We start from the raw sequence: 19,766 nt of genomic DNA on the forward strand, positions 1-19,766 counted from the left end.
CTGTGAGGCAGCAGTGCTAACCACTGTGCCACCATGCCGCCCTCCAAGGCCCCAAGGGATCCTTTCATATCTGCCACAAATTCACCTGCACCTCCACACACATCATTTACTGCATCCGCTGCACCCGATGTGGCTTCCTCTATATTGGGGAGACAGGCCGCCTATTTGCGGAATGTTTCAGAGAACACCTCTGGGACACCCGGACCAACCAATCCAACCGCCCCGTGGCTCAACACTTCAACTCCCCCTCCCACTCCACCAAGGACATGCAGGTCCTTGGACTCCTCCATCGTCAGACCAAAGCAACATGACGGCTGGAGGAAGAGCGCCTCATCTTCCGCCTAGGAACCCTCCAACCACAAGGGATGAACTCAGATTTCTCCAGTTTCCTCATTTCCCTTCCCCCCCACCTTATCTCAGTCCCAACCCTTGAACTCAGCACCACCTTTCTAACCTGCAATCTTCTTCCCGACCTCTCCGCCCCCACCCCCACTCCGGCCTATCACCCTCACCGTAACCTCCTTCCACCTATCGCATTTCCAACGCCCCTCCCTCAAGTCCCTCCTCCCTACCTTTTATCTTAGCCTGCTTGGCACACTTTCCTCATTCCTGAAGAAGGACTCATGCCCGAAACGTCGATTCTCCTGCTCCTAGGATGCTGCCTGACCTGCTGCACTTTTCCAGCAACACATTTTCATCCCTGTATAAACATTCACTCAAGCCCATTTAACTACTGGCCTCAAGCCAGAACCTCCAGTTGGATGAGGGATGTTCTGTAAAATTAATCTTAGGCCAATTTGGCTTGAGTGATCCAGCCACAATATAGTGTTCATACCACATTCAGAAAACAATTTACAGCAGGATCCTCTGTCACAAGGTAAAGACTGGGTGAAATTGCAACAGACATATTTGTTTAGCTATCACATATATAGTTTTGTAATTTGCTACTGTAATTTCTGTTATTTTAGGTACCTACACTTTGATTTAGTGCCTGACAGTTTTCAGTTCAACAATCTGATGACTATCAGTGGTCACACCTCTGTCTACAATTTTCCTGTAATCTGTATTTCAACAATTACATCAAATAAATCTTCTTAATTTTCTAATTTGTGCAATCCTGTGTAATGACTATTGTTAAACTTTTGAACGTCTGGCCTCTTTAGCCTGATTCTTTAATGTCTGTACACTGTCATTCTGAGCTGGGGTCAGTCCTGAGTCAGGATTAGCATCAGGAATACATGCTGACTAATCTTATGCCTATCCAGGTGACACAAAAGATTTTTCTTTGCAGCGAATCAAGTGTGATTATCTAACTCTTTATTCAACAGGGCACTTGTTTCTTACAATGTTTGCTCAGTTTTGTGGCATTGATGCAAAAACTTTAAGTAAATATAAAACAGTCATTTTGGAAAGGCAAATCAGGGCAGGACACACTTAATGGGAAGGTGCTAGGGAGTGTTGCTGAACAAAGAGACCTTGGAGTGCAGGTTCATAGTTCCTTGAAAATGGAGTCGCAGATAGATAGGATGGTGAAGAAGGTGTTTAGTATTCTTTCTTTTATTGGTCAGTGCTTTTTAAGTACATGAGTGGGAAGTCATGTTGCGTATGCACATGACATTGGTTAGGCCACTTTTGGAATACTGCACTCAGTTCTGGTCTCCCTGCTATAGGAAGGATGTTGTGAAACTAGAAAGAGTTCAGAAAAGATTGACAAGGATGCTGCCAGGGTTGGACGGTTTGAGCTATAGGGAGAGGGTGAGGAGGCTGGGGCTATTTTCCCTGGAGCATCGGAGACTGAGTGGTGACTTCAGAAGTTTATAAAATTTTGAGGGACACAGATAGGGTGACTAGCCAAAGTCTTTTTCCTGGGGTAGCTGAGTCCAAAACTGGAAGGCATAAATTTAGGATGAGAGGGGAAAGATTTAAAAAGGACCTAAGGGGCAACTTTTTCAAACAGAGGATGGTGTGTGTATGGAATGAGCTGCCAGAGGAAATGGTGAAGGCTGGTACAATCACAACATTTAAAAGGCATTGGATGGGTATATGAACAGTAAAGATTTACAGGGATAAGAGCCAAATGCTGGCAAATGGGACTAGATTAATTTAGGATATCTGGTTGGCATGGATGGGTTGGACCATAGGGTCTGTTTCCATGCTGTACATCTATGATTTAACGATTGTATAACCACCAAGGCAGATGATAACATAGGAACCAATGTATGCTATTACTCGAGAGGAGAGTGAAGGAATGGAAAATTTCCAGATCAGATGTGAAATATATGATAAATTCAAGATGGGTTGCATAAGTTTCAAAATGTTTTATCTGTTTTTGATCCAAGTTTTATTTTCATGAAACTGCTGTCTTCTGTTGCCATTGTATTGCAGATACCAGCTTTAGCTCAGTGTCCTACACACAGTATATCGTTTACACTGGAACTCCAATTCTCTTGTGCAGGAGAGGGAGCCCTTCTAATTTGTCATTACCTGCTAATTTTGACATTTCAATTCCTCACTCGAAATCATCAGCTTAAGCAGTGAAGAACAATGGGCCCAGCATCAATCGCTGTGGAACATTGATTCTCATTTCTTTCTATGCTATCCTTAACCATTACTCTCGGTTTTCTGTTCTGTAGACAGATTGCTATCTGTACTTTCCCTCTGTCTCTATACGCTGGATTTTCATCTTGGCCTTTTTGAGATAAGCCAATTGGGCCATTTCCCACATTTGGAAACTTGAGCTTTTGATACTTTCCTATTTTTCACTCCCGGAGATATTGGCAGAGAGGGTCATGTCTCTGAAATGAAAGCTGTGTTCAGAGAAGTGGGCTCATCAGAAGGCCAATCTGAGTTAGCGGAGTTCTTTTGTCAACTCCACACCACCCTCACCCTCCTCACCTCCATTTATCCCTATACCAGCCCATTTATCCTCTCCTTCATACCTCCAATGCACCCTCCATCACTCTCACTCTCAGTATCCACTCTGATAAAGTTTTGAAATGAACAGTATACAAAATTCCGAGCAATCCAATCAAGTTGGCACATTTAACAGCAGGGCTGAGTTTACAAAAGATCATTGGAATTTAAATCTCAGTCCAAAAACATGACAGGGATAATTTTCCAACACATTTTTCTCCAGGTTTGGATGCATTACTGCACTTTTTCCATGAGTGTCATTTGGGCCACGTCAACATTGCTGCGCTCTGTCTTCTCTTTTTATTCTCAACTGTGTTTAGCTTTCTTTGTTGGTGTGCCCCAGACCACTGCAATTGGCAATAGTCATGCTATACATGGAGAAGGCTGGGTTATATCCAGGCAGGCCTGCCTGTGTACTGGCATTGGACTCTTTGCTGGTCATGAAACAGCCAGCAGCAAGGGAGAAACTATTCCAGTCTTCAAGACAGATCACCAACAACCCTCTACCTTGCTCAGGCCTGCATTACTGAACTGGATGAGACCCACCCCTCTCTTAGGTGGGTTCTGGGGCTCCAGTAATATTCATCCTGCTGGGTTGCCTGCAGTACCAATGGTGGCTACGGCACCTGATGGTGTCCTGATACTGAAGAGCTGCCATCCCTAATTGGTAGCACGTGGAGGTGGTCATCTGTCATGTAGATCCCTGGAATGTTGCTACCAGCCAGGTGGACATTAAATCCAGCTCTGTGTGGAGTTGTGGCCCTATCTTCTTTTCGACCTTGAATGATGACGCCTGATTTAAAACCTAAAATCTGGGCCCTGGTGCTGAATATTGGCACTGCCATTGCTCTGCCACTACATTGTTTGAACAAATCAGGTGGATTTATTCAATGATGTTATGCCCTAAAGGGAAGCCTCAATCTGCTTCAATGAGAGCCAAATAATGAACACCGTGGTGTGTTAGCATCATGTCTGACCAATAATTGGCCACAGAGTGCAGGATCCCTGGACCCTTTGAAGGTTGGAGAGGAATGATGAGAGACATTAAGAGTTTAGGCAGATATCTGAATAAATGGGATTACGGGGCAGTACATCTTATTCTAATGGTGTGGGAAGAGTCTCTAATATTTCAAGTTTTCTGAAAAAAGCAAATTCATTTGAACAGCAAACTAAGATGTGCTTGCTGCATCTTTTCTACTTATGCCATCTTAAATGAATCATAATTAAGCAAATTGTGCTTTTATGAATTGTTCTGTTTGTCTCCAATTCCTGATGTGTTAAAAACTTGCATGTGTTAAAAACCTCTAACAGACCCTGATACAGATTTGAGAGAGCGGTGAGTGATGTAGGGGACAAAATGACTGATTTTCTTTTTTAATTTGAAGCTGCAGCTGTGGTGATTCATTCAATGAAACATGGAATTAATGTTTAGCACACTATAGGAATTCAATGTTGTTTCTTTTTTTAAAAGTACTATTCTAATATGTTTTGTGTGCTCAGGTGAACTGATTTAAGAACCATCTGGGGAAGTGGACTTTTTATAAAGAAATTGTGTAACTATTGGGATTCAGATGGACATCCAAAAATAGTAAGTTTTTCAAGCAACAACATTAAACCAATACAAGATCTGTGTACCCTTGTAGTTCCATGTATATTTACAGTAACAAGAAGAAACAAAATATTCAGTCCATCCAACCTTATATAAATATTATTGCTCTAGTTTCTATCAAATTTTTCTCACTGCTATTCTGATGGAAATGTTTGGCAGATTAGCTGTACTTGCATTAAAATTGCAGTGGGATAATTGATACAAAAAGGTTGACTATTTGTCAAGTGATATCAGATAATAATTTCCTCCCCATAGTTAAACTGTACATAACCTCAACACATGAGATGCAAGGAATTTTGGCTGGTTAAATGCATGCAGATATAACATTTTAAAAAAAATAATGTTTAACTGCAAAGCATAACTTTAAAAGTACCTTCTCAGCACCTTCAGGAAGTTCAAAACAGTAGTGTTATGGTTAGTGGCCTTGCATTTAATGCCTGGAGGTGAGGCGATTCGACATTTGCAAAATGCAGGAACAGTTGCACTTCAAGGATTAAAGATACGGCATCAAGCTTGACAAAAAATAATGAAGAGTTAGGGGATGACCCTGGAAGTTGGAGTTACTCAAAGGTGCCTGTCTTCTGCAACTTAGGCAGTGAATAGAGAGAGGATTTAGAGGAGCAAAACAGGTACATGGTAATATATCAGATGACCTCCCAGAGCCTGCAAATGCAGAAGCAACAGGTTACAGACCTGTCGAGACCTGTGAGTTTACCAAATGTAAGAAAGCCTGAATGGGCGTGGCCAGCTTTCACAGACCAGGTTTTCTGGGTTTTTTTTAGCAATAGCAGTCAGAAGCTGTTTGGGATTTTGGAAGAGTTGGAAGCTTCAGTGAATGAGTTCAGTGAGTTTCTCTGAACTCTCTCTTGATGTTGTTTCCTCCTAGATTGGAGAACTGCATGTCAGAATTGTGTCTGAATTTGCCTTTTGTGAGTTTATGGGATGAGTTTATGGGATGTTTCTGCATTGGAACAGTAAAAGGTACTGTATCTATCACTCGGTTAAATTTTCCAATAGTTAAGTTATTCTAAATTCCTCTTTCTTTTGTTTATATTTGAACCATAGTATTTAAATGAATTGCATTTTGCTTAATGTCGAGTAGTTTGACTAGTTGCACCACAACTGGAACACAGCACTTCCCTTCTTTAAAATAAAGAAAATGTAAAATAAGAAAATGTAGGGTCTGGGCTGCCTTAAAATATTTTGAGGGGGTCTGGTCTGGTCCTTAACAATCAACACAGAGCAGGGAGGGGATTTCTAATCTGACTCCAAAGTAAGTTAAGCAGGAGGTGTAAACCTAGCACCAAATGGGTTCTTCATGTATGTTTTCCTGTGTATCTCAGTCTAATGTTGTCAAGAACAGGGTGCCCAATCACCTCAAGATGCAACAGCAAATTGATCTCATGGTGCTGGTAGTAGTACCCTCAATTGTTTGATTCACTCATCTATTTACACACCACAATGCCCGCCCACTCTTTGTCTTCCTCACAGGCTCAATAAATTGGGTTTATACTCTCTGGAGCTTAGAAGAATGAGACATGATCCCATTGAAAGTTTCAGGATTATGAAAGGGCTTGCAGGGCAGTTGTTAGATGAGGCGGTGGCATCATGCTAATGCCAGTGCCTAATGGTAGGAGCACCATTGAATATACCTAAGGCTACACCTGACTGAATTTTAGCATCTTGGAGAATCAAGGGATATTTCGGGGCTTGGAGAAGGTGGAAAAGTGAAGTTGAAGTCTCAGATCAGCCACGTGAATGTCGGAGTCTGCTCAATAAGCCACATAATCTCTGTCCGCTCCTATCTCTCATCTCCTTGAATTCTGAAAAAATCTGATCGCTTGCGGGCTGCCAGAAGAGAATGTAGACTAAGGAAGCTGCGGAATTGTTATAAGAAGCAAACATGGTTCACTCATTAAGTCATGCAATGCAAATGCCTCAGTGACCACATGACTTCAGTATCACACTGTATGGTTAACCATTAATGGCATCAGGATACTTGCTCATGGATTAAAAATGCAGCCTGGGTGGGCTTGTCCATTCACCAAGAATAACAACAAAAATAAATCTGCTTGTTTTCCCTCAAAGTTGTTTAACTTCACAACAAAATCCAATGCTTATCCTTCAAATCCAAATATTTTCTCAAAGATGTTTACATCATCATGTCAATCCTTCTGGTATAGGGGTGGCATGGGGCTCCATCACTCAAGGAGCTTGCACAGGCTCAGTGTAACTGAGCAATCTGTCCACTGTACTGTCAAATATGGACTGCAGACCAGCACATACAATGTGATTACATCACAGCATCTAAACATTAATTTCTTTCCATAAATGGTTATGGGAAATTCTGCAAACATGCTCCATGACAAGAAAGTAGCATGTACAAGACATCATAAACAAAAAAAAGAGAAGCAGATCACTTGAAAATAAATATGGAAAATATGCATTTCAATGAAGCAAATTCTAGTATCATTGTTATGTTTTCTCTATGGTAATTTGCAACCTTATATCTTTTCTCCATGACAGTTTTGGAATTCTGAAAGAAGAACAGAAATTGCTGGTGAAACTCAACAGATCTGATTGCATCTGTGGGAGGAAAGCAGAGTCCAGTGACTCTTCATCAGAACTGTTAGCTGCGAGAAAAAGAGTTATTTTTATGCCATAGGTGAAGTCTTTGGGGTGGGGGTGAGGGGCGCTAAGATGAAAGGTGAGCAGATAGGTGAAGATGGGAGCCCAGAGAGAGAAAAATGAAAGGTAAACAGGAGATTATGGACAGCAGGCCAGGGCAAAAGAAAACTTGAGTAAGTGATAGTAAGAGGTAACAGGAGAAAGGAATAGGTGGTTTCCCAGCTGGCAGACTTCCCGATATACCAATTAGTACCCCTGGTGATATCCCAGCTGATAGATCCAGCTGACATTCCCATTGATATCCCAATTGATACAGCTGGTGTTATGCCAGCTGAAAGACCCACCTGATCCATCCAGAGATATCCCAGCTGATACATGCCTTAGTATTTGAGCTGACCCAGTGATGTCTGAACTGACCCAACCATTCATCTCTGAGCTGACCCATCCAGTGCTCTCTGAGCTGACCCATCCAGTGCTCTCTGAGCTGACCCATCCAGTGCTCTCTGAGCTGACCCATCCAGTGCTCTCTGAGCTGACCCATCCAGTGCTCTCTGAGCTGACCCATCCTGTGATGTCCCAGCTTCCTCCCTTTACCCCTCCCTATGTTCTGCACATAAATCAACATTTTCCCAGCTACCATCAGTTCTGAGGAAGGGTTACTGGACCTTGTAATGCTTTGAAGAAGCACCTTGGGATGTTTTGTTTAATTTTACAGTTTCTGTAAAATGCATGTTGCTCTTGTGCTGTACCACTGAAAGGTTACTGCAGTGGCTCATAATATAAATGAGGCAAAAATCCACAATCAGTCAGCCACTGGGCAGTTTGGCTCCAGTCATACACTCTTGCTTCAGAATCAGAAAGTGATGGATTTGAGCCTCATTACAAAACAGGGATGCACAGTTTTACCTCAAATCTCTGTGCAGTCAAGCCCATCAAATACTGCACAGAGAGAAGTGCCGCCTTTTGAATGAGATCTACAAAACAGGATTTGCCTCTCAGTTCTTGTGAATGTGAAATAGAATACATGGTTCTGTCTGAGAGAAAAGAGAGGCAGTCTCCTGCTATCAACAGCCACCAAAAGCAGGCTCTGTTAAGCTTCCTGTGCCATGCTCCAAGTGACATATAGCAGAGGCTTGAAGCAAATACCAGGAGAAAAAGATTGAGCACATTAGACAACCGACTGTTCAATATTTTTTATGATGCGGAGATGCCAGTGTTGGATTGGGATTGTCAAAGTTAAAAATCACAACACCAGGTTAAAGGCCAACAAGTTTATTTGGAGGTACAAGCTTTCAGAGTGCTGCTTCTTCGTTAGATAGCTGGTCACTCGCTACCTGATGAAGGAGCAGCACTCTGAAAGCTTGTACTTCCAATATTTTCTAATCAACCTGTTCAGAGATGTTACAACACACCTCTCGGAGCAGGTAGGATTTGTAAAGTAACCACTTCAGACATTTATTAATCAACCTCTTCGGAGATATTCTTACACGTCTCTGGAACTAACAGGACTTGAACTCGGGTCTCCTGGCCCTGAGGTATGGACACTACCATAGCACAAAAACACCCAGTAACCAGAAGTGCTATTATACACAACTGAATGATTTTTCCCATTGCCAAATCACCAGTGGCCATTTCACTTATTAATCTCCAAAAGTTTAAAAAAAACTCTGCATGTTCTAACTGATTAATTTACCTGCAAAGTCAGCTAAGGGCAATGCAGACCAGCAAAGGCAAGAGAGAGATAGGGAGAGGAAGATGGGGCTAAATTAAAATGCAAGTTGGACGAGAACCAGTAACCAATTCCTGATCCTTTAACAAATGTCCTGCACATGTGCTGCTGAGATAAAAAGAAAAGGATGTCTAAAATCTTAGTTGCAACAGGGAAGAGAGTAATGAATCTTTTCTATTTATCCTCACTCTACTGCTGTTCTGTACACTCTGTCTCTTTGAATGCCTAAGTTTTTTTTTAAAAAGTTATGAGTCACATTAAAAATTTTTAAAAGCTGCCAAAACAGACTGTCCTTTTGGTTTAATACTTGCTAAACTGGTTTGAAACTTTCAATATCTAAAGAAAGAACATACAATGTAACAAAGGGTGATTGACCAAAACAAACCGGTCGTTGTACTGCCTTCTTGAAATGGTTATAAAGTTGGTGTTTTCTCCTTTGCTTATTGCTAAAATACGATAGTGGATTGTCAGATTTCATTGCAAATATAGCTGGTGTGCTTGCAGATATACCACTTTGCATTAGCGAAAGTCAATACCCATTTGATAGATTCAAATGCAACCTTAAAGAATAGCCATGTACTACTCACCATGCACACCCAACTTGTGAATCAGTTAATAAAGAAAGTCAGAACTGACCTGGGTTACAATCAACCCACTCCTTTGATGGTGTGAAAATGAGTGAATATTCACTATCCAACTACCTGAATCTCAGAAAACCACCACAGGTTGATTTGTTTCCAAATTACTTATTATGGTTGGGCAGCAGTGGTTAGCACTGCTGCCTCACAGCGCTGGAGACCCGGGTTCAATTCCTGCCTCAGGTGACTGACTGTGTGGAGTTTGCACGTTCTCCCCGTGTTTGCGTGGGTTTCCTCCGGGTGCTCCAGTTTCCTCCTACAGTCCAAAGATGTGCAGGTCAGGTGAATTGGCCATGTTAAATTGCCTGTAGTGTTAGGTAAGGGGTAAATGTAGGGGTATGGGTGGGTTGTGGGTCGGTGTGGACTTGTTGGGCCGAAGGGCCTGTTTCCACACTAATGTAATCTAATCTAATAATTAGCATCTTCCTATTTATCCAAAGTCCCGACGTTCTGTACAATTATTGTTCCATTGGATTCGGTTTTCCCGATTTGTTTCCAGTGGCTGCTCATACTTAATAAAACTTGAGTAAATGTTTGACAAGCTGCGAGGTTACACTGAAGATAACTGAGAGACTTTGATCACACTACCAAGAGAATGATGCCTCTCCTTAACTAAAAAGGAGTGGCTCCTTCATACTGCTTCATCATACAAGAAAATCTTTGGTCTTTGTCACTAGAATTCAGATAAACAAATCCGGATGTTTTATTGACAGAGCCCTCTGGTGAATGAAGAACTTTCTTTGTTCATGAAAAGCTGCAGATTAGATTCTGTAGCATGGAATGATTGATGCGTTGAAGGGAACACTAGATAAGTATATTTAGGGAGAAGAATAAAAGGAAGTGTTGGTAATGTGACTTGCTATAAGGTGGGAGCACTTGGGTGTGGAGCAAAAACACTGATACAGAGCTTTAGTGCTGAGGAATTTGTTTCTGTGCTACATGACGTTAAGTAATTCCAAAGTAATTACTGCATCGATGCATAGTTGTTTCAGAAAGCCAGCATCCTTTTTGCATGTGGTTGTGATCTTCACTGATTCCGTTCTTGAAATGACATACCCACAGCGATCAGAAAATGAGAATGTCTGTTTCACTCCAAACTCTCAATCAGGGACTGAGAGCTGCAGTTTTCCCTGACATCTCCTAGCTGCAGTTTGGGAGGGTTACCCAGCATGACTTGAATGACATGGCTGTGGACCTTATGCATCCCATAGAACTAATTTTAAAAATGCGTTCATTTTGTGGGGATGTGGGTGTTGCTGGCTGAGCCGGCATTTATTGCCCATCCCTAGCTGCCCTTGAGGTGGTGGTGGTGGTGAGCTGCCTTCTTGAACCACTGCAGTCCACCTGCTGTGGGTTGACTCACAATGCCTTAGAGAGGGAATTCCAGGACTTTGACCCAGTGACACTGAAGGAAAAGCGCTATATTTCCAAGTCAGGATGGTGAGTGGCTTAGAGCGGAATTTGAAGTGGGTGGTGGTCCTATATATGTGCTACCCTTGTCCTTCGAGATGGATTTGAAATGTGCGGTCTGAGGATATTTGGTGAATTTCTACAGTGCTTTTTGTAGATAGTACACACTGCTACTACTGAGCGTCAGTGATGGAAGGAGTGGATATTTGTGGATGTGGTGCCAATCAAGCGGGCTACTTTGTCCTGGATGGTGTCAAGCTTCTTGAGTGCTGCACTCATCCAGGTAAGTGAGGAGCATTCCATCACACTCCTGACTTGTGCCTTTCCGATGGTGGATAGGCTTTGAAGAATCAGGAGGTGAGTTACCTGTCACAGTATTCCTAGTGTCTCTACTGCTCTTGTAGCTACTGTGTTTATGTGGTGAGTCCATTTGAGTTTCTGATCAATGATAATTCCCAGGATGTTGGTAATGGGTAACACCATTGGGCACACCACGCCAAGGGGCAGTGGTTAGAGTGTGTCTTATTGGTGATGGTCATAGCCTGGCATTTGTGTGACTTGAATGTTACTTGCCATTGGTCAGCTCAAGCCTAGATATTGTCCAGATCTTGTTGACTTGCACATGGACAACTTCAGTGTCTGAGGAGTCATGAATGGTGCTGAACATTGTACAATCATCTGTGAACATCCCCACTTCTGATGGAGAGAAGGTCATTGACGAATTAGTTGAAGGTGGTTGGGCCTAGGACACTACCCTGAGGAACCCCTGCAGAGTTGGGATGGCTGACCCCCAACAACCACTTTCCTATACGAGTCTACCCACCAAAGAGTTTGCCCCCTGATTCTCACTGAGTCCAGTTTTTCCAGGGCTCCTTGATGCCAAACTCGGTGAAATGTCAAATCTGTCACTCTCACATCACCTCTGGAATTCAGCTCTTCTGTCCATGTTTGAAACAAGGCTGTAACAAGGTCTTCTTCCCTTCCCAGCTTGAATAGTCCATGTTGCAGCTGGACAGTAAGGTGCTTGCTGTCCACAATATCCTTCATTATTATTTGACAAACAAGTGCTTTTACTTCTAAAATATCTGACTGACTCAAATGTTTTCTGGTTGCACAACATGTTTACAAGACATCAACAAAAACTGATGCTGTTATAAATCCATTGTTTATGTTTCTGTTATTCAGACTCTTGCATGAGACACATGCTTGAAGTCTATAAAGCTCACATGTTGTCATCACAATGTTTGACTGACTTTCTGTGACATTTCCCATTCTATGCCAACATTTGGTGTCTGCTGTCAGGATGTTCAATGCTTACAGGATTATTGATGCTATAGAGTGAGTTTCAGACATTGTTCTGGTGTACATGTTTGGTCCATTATAAAATTAAAAAAAACACTTTTTCTCCCCAAGTTTATCATGTTTGTGACAGCTAGAATCTCACTGCACAGAAACAGTTATCAAATAAGTCATATTCTTTCCCCGTATCTCTGGAAAGAGGTGTTTTTTTGAGAAGGGTGATGGACTTGAATGAATTGAGTAAGTCTTTGAGTCACAGTATAATGGCACCAGTCTATTGAAACCTTTGGCTTACACACACAATGACAGCATGTATAATATTCTATCATCCTTCAGATCATTGCACTCACATGCAGACAGAACAATATTACAAGGATGTGCAAAAGTAATATACTATGGATACTGGAAATCTGAAATAAAAACTGAAAATGCTGGAGAAACTCAGCAAGTCTGGTAGTGTCTGTGGGTTCAGAAACAGAATCAACAATTGGAGTCTGATATGGAGTCTTCTTCAGTTTGATGCTGAGTTTCTCCAGCGCTTTTTGTATATTATTATTTATTGTGCTAAAACAGAATGTTCTCTGCAATATTAATCAGAATGTTATCAGCCGGACATATGTATATATCTCTAGTTAACAAAAAGAACAGTTTTCAAAGCAAAGGACATTTGGTTGACTTTATCTGAAATGATGCTTTTGTGAAGAATACAGATAGCTTTCTGGGAGATGCAGAGTCTATGGGGGTGATGTGACTCTGGTTTTGGGGATAAATAAACCACTGGTATTTGAGTTACAGTGAGAAAGAAAGATTGCCATAGGTCTGAGGGAAAACAGCCTTACCCCTCTATTTCTTTCATTAAAAATGTCCCTCAACATCGAAACATAGAAAGTAGAAACAGCAGTAGGCCATTCAACCCTTTGATCCTATTCATTATGATCATGGCTGAACATTCAAGTCAGTACTCAGTTCCCACTTTCTCCTCATACATTTTGATCCTTTTAGCTCTAAGAACTGTATAAAACTTCCTCTTGAAAACATTCAATGTTTTGTCCTCATCCACAGACTCATCGTTTCCACGCTGTATGTCTCTGCTACTGTCTGGGGGGGGAAGAAATTTCACTTCATCACAGTCCTAAATGGCCTACTCTATATGTGATCAAAGCCCTCCCCCGCTCTTGCTGTCCTCATGCTACCTGAGCTCCTGCTTTCCCTTCACTCCCCCAGCTCCAGTTCTCCCTATGCTCACTCCAAGTTCCTTCTCTCTCTGCACTCTCTTCGCTCCCTGCTCTCCACAAGTCCTTGCCTCTCCTTGCACTCCTACTCTCTCTTTTAAAAGAGATTGCAGAACATGGAGATGCAGAGGGATCTGGGTGTCCCAGTATGTAAATTACAGAAAGTTAGAATGCAGGAACAGTAATTGATTAAGGAAGACAAATGCTATATTGTCATTTATTAAAATGTGAATAGAAGATAAAAGGAAGGTTTTGCTTTCGCTGTAAAAGGCCATCTGTTTTCTTAAAGCAGATTTGAAATGCTCCTTGTATTTGAAATATCCTAATACTTGTGTGATCAACTTTGTGGCCTATCTTCCTATAACTTACCTTCTCAGTGGCGCATTTAAAGGATAAAACTGTGCAAAAAGTCCTGGTGTCCTTTCACCAGGATAGGGGGTTTCAAGTCAAGGTGGTGCATTTTTAAGGTGAGAGGAGAAAGATTTAAAAAAGACTTGAGGGACACTTTTTTACATAAAGAGATGGATGTGGATGTTGACACAATTACTACATTTAGAAGACATTTGGATAGATACATGAATGGGAAAGGTTTGGAGATACGTTGAATGAGTTTAATTTGGGATTAATTTCAGCATAAGCTGGATGAATCAAAGAGTCTGTTTACATGCTATATGACTCTAATTATGATTATGATTGATGAAGACAAGATAATTTGTTCCTTATGTGTGCCCCTTATTCTCTTCACTTTATTGTAAACAAAATGTCCATTTTGAGAAGCATCAAAATTCCTCTACATTAAACCTCAAATGACTGATAAGTCTTGAACCTACTCTCCCCAATATTAAAAGTCATTAATTACGTTATTAGCCATGCAGCCAGTTCTTGTTATTAACAGTCATTAAATGTAAACATTCAATAACTTATCACAAAAGCAATCCTTTACCAATGAATAGTGGCAAGGTTGAATTATGATATTACCAAATTTATCACAAATTACTACCAGTGTTAATTCATTGACATTTTACAAGGCTTCAGCTGGAAATTTTACTTTACAGATTAGCGTTTTCTATTCTGTGAGGCTTTCAGGGAATTGATAACAAACATAACTTGTAATTTTATAGCACCTTTCATGGGAACATTCAAGTGATTTGCAATCAATGAGGCACTTTTGAAATGCAGTCACTGTTGTAGCACATACAGTAAGTAATTTTGGGTTCTATAATCACGGCCAGTTGTTTAAACAATGTTGGCTCAAGGATAAGTATTGCCAGGGCTATTAGGAACAACTTATCTGCTCCTCTCCAAAATAGTGTTGTGGGGTCCTATAAATCTTCTTTTGATGTCTGATCTGAAATATGGCACCTCCAACAGCGCAACATTGTGTCAACCCTGCACTGGAGTAGCAGCCTCTTTTTGTTCATTTTCTTATGGGATGCAGGTATTGCTGGCTGGCTAACATCTATTGCCTGACCCCAGTTGTCCTTGAGAAGGTGGTGGTGAGCTGCCTTCTTGAACCGTTGCAGACTATGTGCTGTGGGTAGATCTGCAACACTTTTGGGGAGGGAATTCCAGAAGTTTGACCCAGTGACAGTGAAGGAATTGCAATATATTTCCAAGTCAGGATGGTGAGTGGCTTGAAGGGTGAACTTGCAGGTGGTGTTCCCATGTATCTGCTGCCCTTATCCTTCTAGGTGGAAGGTAATGTCTAAGAATCTATGGCAAATTTCTGCAGTGCATCTTGTAGATGGTACACACTGCTGGTACTGAGCGTCAGTGGTGGAGGGAATAGTTGCTTAGGGATGCAGTGCCAATCAAATGAGCTGCTTTGTCCTGGCTGGTCTCTTGAGTGTTATTTGGGCTGCACCTATCCAGGCAAGTGGGGAATTTTCCATCACATTCCCAATTTGTGCCTTGTAGATGGTGGACAGGTTCTGGCTTTTATAAGTTTGAAGTCTTGACATTTAGAGAGAGAGCTCAGTGTATTAACTGCTAAGCCACAACTGGTGCCAACCTGGTGTTACAGCTCACTGGCTGCTTGGTGGTACCTCTGCCAAAAGGCGTTAACCTACAGGAAATGGCATGCAGTCAGACGAGTAAATGTGATGTGCTCAGAATGTCACATAGGTCAGGAGAGGCTTATAATTAGGTGCCTGCTGCCAGGATTGTCTACTGACGTACCATACAATGCTGTCAGGCTTCTTAAAAGAATCAAACTCTCCTTCAGGCAGAATGGATGGTTGCTGCTTCCTTTCTTACTATAAGATTAATCTGCTGAAAAAAAATCAATTCTTTTTATGATATTCTTCAGACTATTATTCTGCACAAAAAACATTTTTGCTTTCCATTGTTCTGCTGAGTTTTGCCTCATCACCTATACTTAAACTCTGCTCAAAGATACAAACATAAAGCTGCAGAGACTGGACATCTAAAACAAAAACTGAAAACCTTAGAGACCCTGAGCTGCTCTGGAAGGATCTGGAGGTTATCAAAGCTTTGGTGAATGTTAAAAGGTGCCACTAGATGGCAGTAATAAACATGCAAGCTATTGCAAGATAATTCTTTAATTCACTTGTGGGATGTGGGTGTCACTGGCTCGGCCAGCATTTATTGCCTGTCCCTAGTTGCCCTTGAAAAGGTGGTGATGAGCTGCTTTCTTGAACCGCTGCAGTCCAGCTGCTGTGGGTTGTCCCACAATGCCTTAAGGGAGGGAATTCCACAATTTTGACCCAGTGTCGGTTTTTTTTGGTGAATTTGGTGAATAATCACATTGATTTTACTCACTTTAGAGAATTAAAGATAATTTTAAAAATTTGGGAAACTGTTGTATTTCAGTCATGTAAACTGCATCAATTTATACAACCACAGGTTGACACGATTGTGGAAGTAACTGCATGTAATCAAAAGTTTGAAAATACTTTATCATAAGCATCCTGTCCCTTCCGCCAGATAATACCCATGCAGAAATAAAACAAACTGGGTTCACTTTCTCTTGTTCAGAAATGAAAAAGGCAACTTTCCAGCATGGTCATTTACATCAATTTTTACTATGAAAAACACTGAAGAGTCACTAATTCATGAACGTTGCTGGATGGTGGCTTTTGCAGGTTAACATTTGAAATGATCTTGGAAGCATATCTCTACTTATACACTAAAAAAGGCATTATTTATGTGGATAATCTTCAGTGTGCAGCAATTACTTAAATCTTCATTTGTGATATTCTTTCTAGATCGCTTTTCAATCTGACTAAACAGACGTTGCATTGGAATGAATACTCCACTACTTTTAACTTGTTATTTAAAATGTAGAGGCCTTTACACACTGAGCATTGAAATTCACTTTTAGACTGACTAACTGGTAAGAGTGAGTGTTCATAGTTCTGAAGTTTGGTTATGTACAATTCTGAAACTTCAAAGTCAAACACAATGTTAAACTTTCTGAGCCTTATTTGGCAGTGATTAAAAAAGAATACTGATCGCAACAGAATTGGCTAACAACTCATATCCTGACTGCACGGATTACTTACTATTATCCCAATCAGAATAAAGATTTAGAATGCTCCTTGCTCGAGTACAAACAGAACCCCATTGGTGAAGAAAGCAATCAAATCCAGAACTCTATCAGAAAAGGACATGAACATATGGACAATGGCAGTCTGCCCATTCTGTCTTGATCACACACAACACACATCACTGGACATAAATGGACAGATGAGAAATAAAGTAGCCATTACAGTCCCTGATAGATTTAAACTGGCAAAATGTAAAAGTCTCACCTTCTTCATAAGTATTAGGGCTTGCAACATGATGTGAATATGAGAGTAGTTACTACTTTTAGTGTTTACTAAAAGGACTGGTCAACATAAAATTTTCAAATAAGCAAAATGATCTGAAATTTGCCAATTTTTACCACAAACGTAATTCAATTCCTGTCGTTATGACTGGTAAAAATAATTGCAATTATATCGAATTAGACAACAGGAATGTGGGTGCAGTGGCAGAAAGCGATGACATTTTCTAACTTTTGAATGTGTCTCAAGAGAGTGTTGCTTACTTGATATAATCTAATGTACTAAAAGAATCATTCACCATTTGAAACAATTTCCTTCCAATAATTGCACTATTCTCAAAGAAGGCAGATGACCTACATTGACAGCTATCTCAGGCGTCTGATATGAGAAAGTGAACTATTTAACTCGGCCTCTGATTTACATCTAATTGTAGCAAAACTGATCTCCATTGAATGTTTGCCCTCAAGCCAACAAGACAAAATGAGGCCTATACTTATGTCTTTCAACTCAAGATTCCAACACTCTTACTCGATTGTCAATGATTTGTCACAGGATAAGACATTGGCTTTGGTACTCTGTGTCATTATGTTACCTCTTCCTCACAATTTTACATTCTGTGCCTCCCCCCTCCCTCTGTTCTGACTGTGATTGTTCCACAAGGCTGAAACCAGAGACATTTGTAGTCGTTCATGTGGAGTCAAGCAGAACCGAGTACGAGACATGACCAAGGTTAGAAGCGGAACCACTCCCCTCCCCCCCTTCCCCCCTTTAATGCAATGCTGTTTGGAAGATTGAAGGCAACAACAACAACTGCCAGATTGCTCCCATATCTATTAATAGGTGAAAGCAAAAATGTCTATTCAGTGATGGTGAGTCATCTGACCACAAGTGCTTAGATCCCTGTTTCTGTGATTTTTAATTGATTGTTTTCAGTACTCATCGAGATGTATAGCATTGAAAGAGACCCTTCAGTCCAACTCATTCATGCCGACCAGATATCCCAACCTAATCTCATCTCATATGCCTGCACTTGGCCCATATCCCTCTAAACTCTTCCTATTCATATACCTATCCAGATGCCTTTTAAGTGCTGTAATTATACCAGCCTCCACCATTTCCTCTGGCAGCTCATTTCATATACGTACCACCCTCGTGTGAAAATGTTGTCCCTCAGGTCTCTTTTATATCTTTACCCTCTCACCCTAAATCCATGCCCACTAGTTCTGGACTCCCCTACCCCAGGAAAAAGACTTTGTCTATTTACCCTATCCATGCCCCTCATGATTTTATAAACCTCTATAAGGTCACTCCTCAGCCTCCAAAGTGGCAGAGGAGGAGGTTGAGGTATGAACAGATAATAATGAAGGATTGTCCTTCCCATCTTGAGGTGAGCTGACAATTGACAAATAGGGATCTTGTGGCACATGGTACTGTGCCTGCCTCAGAGCCAAGAGGTGTGGGCTCAAGTCCCATCTGTTCGAGAGGTGTGGCATAACTCATTTGAACAAATTGATTCAAAAATTTCTGCAACTGACAATTCATCTGAAACTGCCAAGATAAGTAATTTCAATTAATGCTTGGATTTGATTTCTCTTTTTGTATTTCTACTTTCTATCTTTTCTACTCTCTACTTAAAGCAACTTACCATACAAGTGGTAGTTCCTTATACTGGAGATGACCATTTTCTTTGCCAACTACTCTTCAATTCTTAACAGAAATTACTTTTAATATCTTTGACAAGAACTGTGTATTCAACCTTCAAGAGCCCTCACCAGAATTTCAAGATTTTAAGTACTTAAAATCCTAACAATGGAGAAGAAATGAGAAATGAGTTACTGTAAATTTTTGTGTATTGTGCCTTTCATTTCCTGAGTCATGTGCTTTATTTGCTTAATAGTTAACACCAAAGTGTGAAAAGGAAACTGTCTTCTTTAGAATTTCAGTAACCTTTCAAAAGTATGTAGTTAGCCAATATTACAAGAGCGCATTATCACAAGTTTAGTCATGATCGCTTCCATAAGATGCAATGGTGTTTAGATTTTGTAAGCAATCATCCACAGAGTTGTTACAAAGAAGAGACCTGTTCCCTGGATGCTGCCCGACCTGCTGCGCTTTTCCAGCAACACATTTCCAGCTCTGATCTCCAGCATCTGCAGACCTCACTTTCTCCACAAAGAAGAGACAGTTGACTGTCTACTTCTCTGTCTGCAGTAGGTGCCCGACCTGCTGAGTTTTTGTTTATATTTTGGATCTCCAGCATCCACAGCACTTTGCTTTCATTATACAGTATTAATTATACAGTGTTATACAGACATTGTTTTCAATAGGGATTTGCTGAGGTGTAATTGTCAGCTTGTAAATTTTTCACTGTCAATGAAACAAATTTAAGAAAAGGCCATCGTCACTATTCTGGTTTCTGTCATTACTTGAGTGCTGTATTGGTCGAAATAATCTCTTTTAGATAAGATCTTAAATAAGTCTAAGGTCTTCAGTCTCTAAAGGTGTGTGTAAAAGGATAGA

At 40.9% G+C, this 19,766-nt stretch overlaps 1 protein-coding gene across 4 annotated transcripts in view; it reads right to left on the bottom strand.

Annotated features, from left to right (window-relative positions):
* Positions 1-19,766, bottom strand: part of LOC122557123 (cysteinyl leukotriene receptor 1-like) — a 33,290-nt gene that overhangs the window by 7,938 nt on the left and 5,586 nt on the right. The window contains exon 2 of one of the 4 annotated variants that reach the window (XM_087992167.1): positions 15,637-15,726. The exons of the other annotated variants lie outside the window; for them this stretch is intronic. The gene's annotated coding sequence lies outside the window, so the exon portion shown is untranslated. The remainder of the gene's footprint in view (positions 1-15,636; positions 15,727-19,766) is intronic. 4 annotated transcript variants of the gene reach the window in all.

The sequence above is a fragment of the Chiloscyllium plagiosum genome, unplaced genomic scaffold, assembly GCF_037043375.1.
Source record: "Chiloscyllium plagiosum isolate Xiang-an unplaced genomic scaffold, Cpla_swu_hap1 HiC_scaffold_11, whole genome shotgun sequence".
NCBI lineage: Eukaryota > Metazoa > Chordata > Chondrichthyes > Orectolobiformes > Hemiscylliidae > Chiloscyllium > Chiloscyllium plagiosum.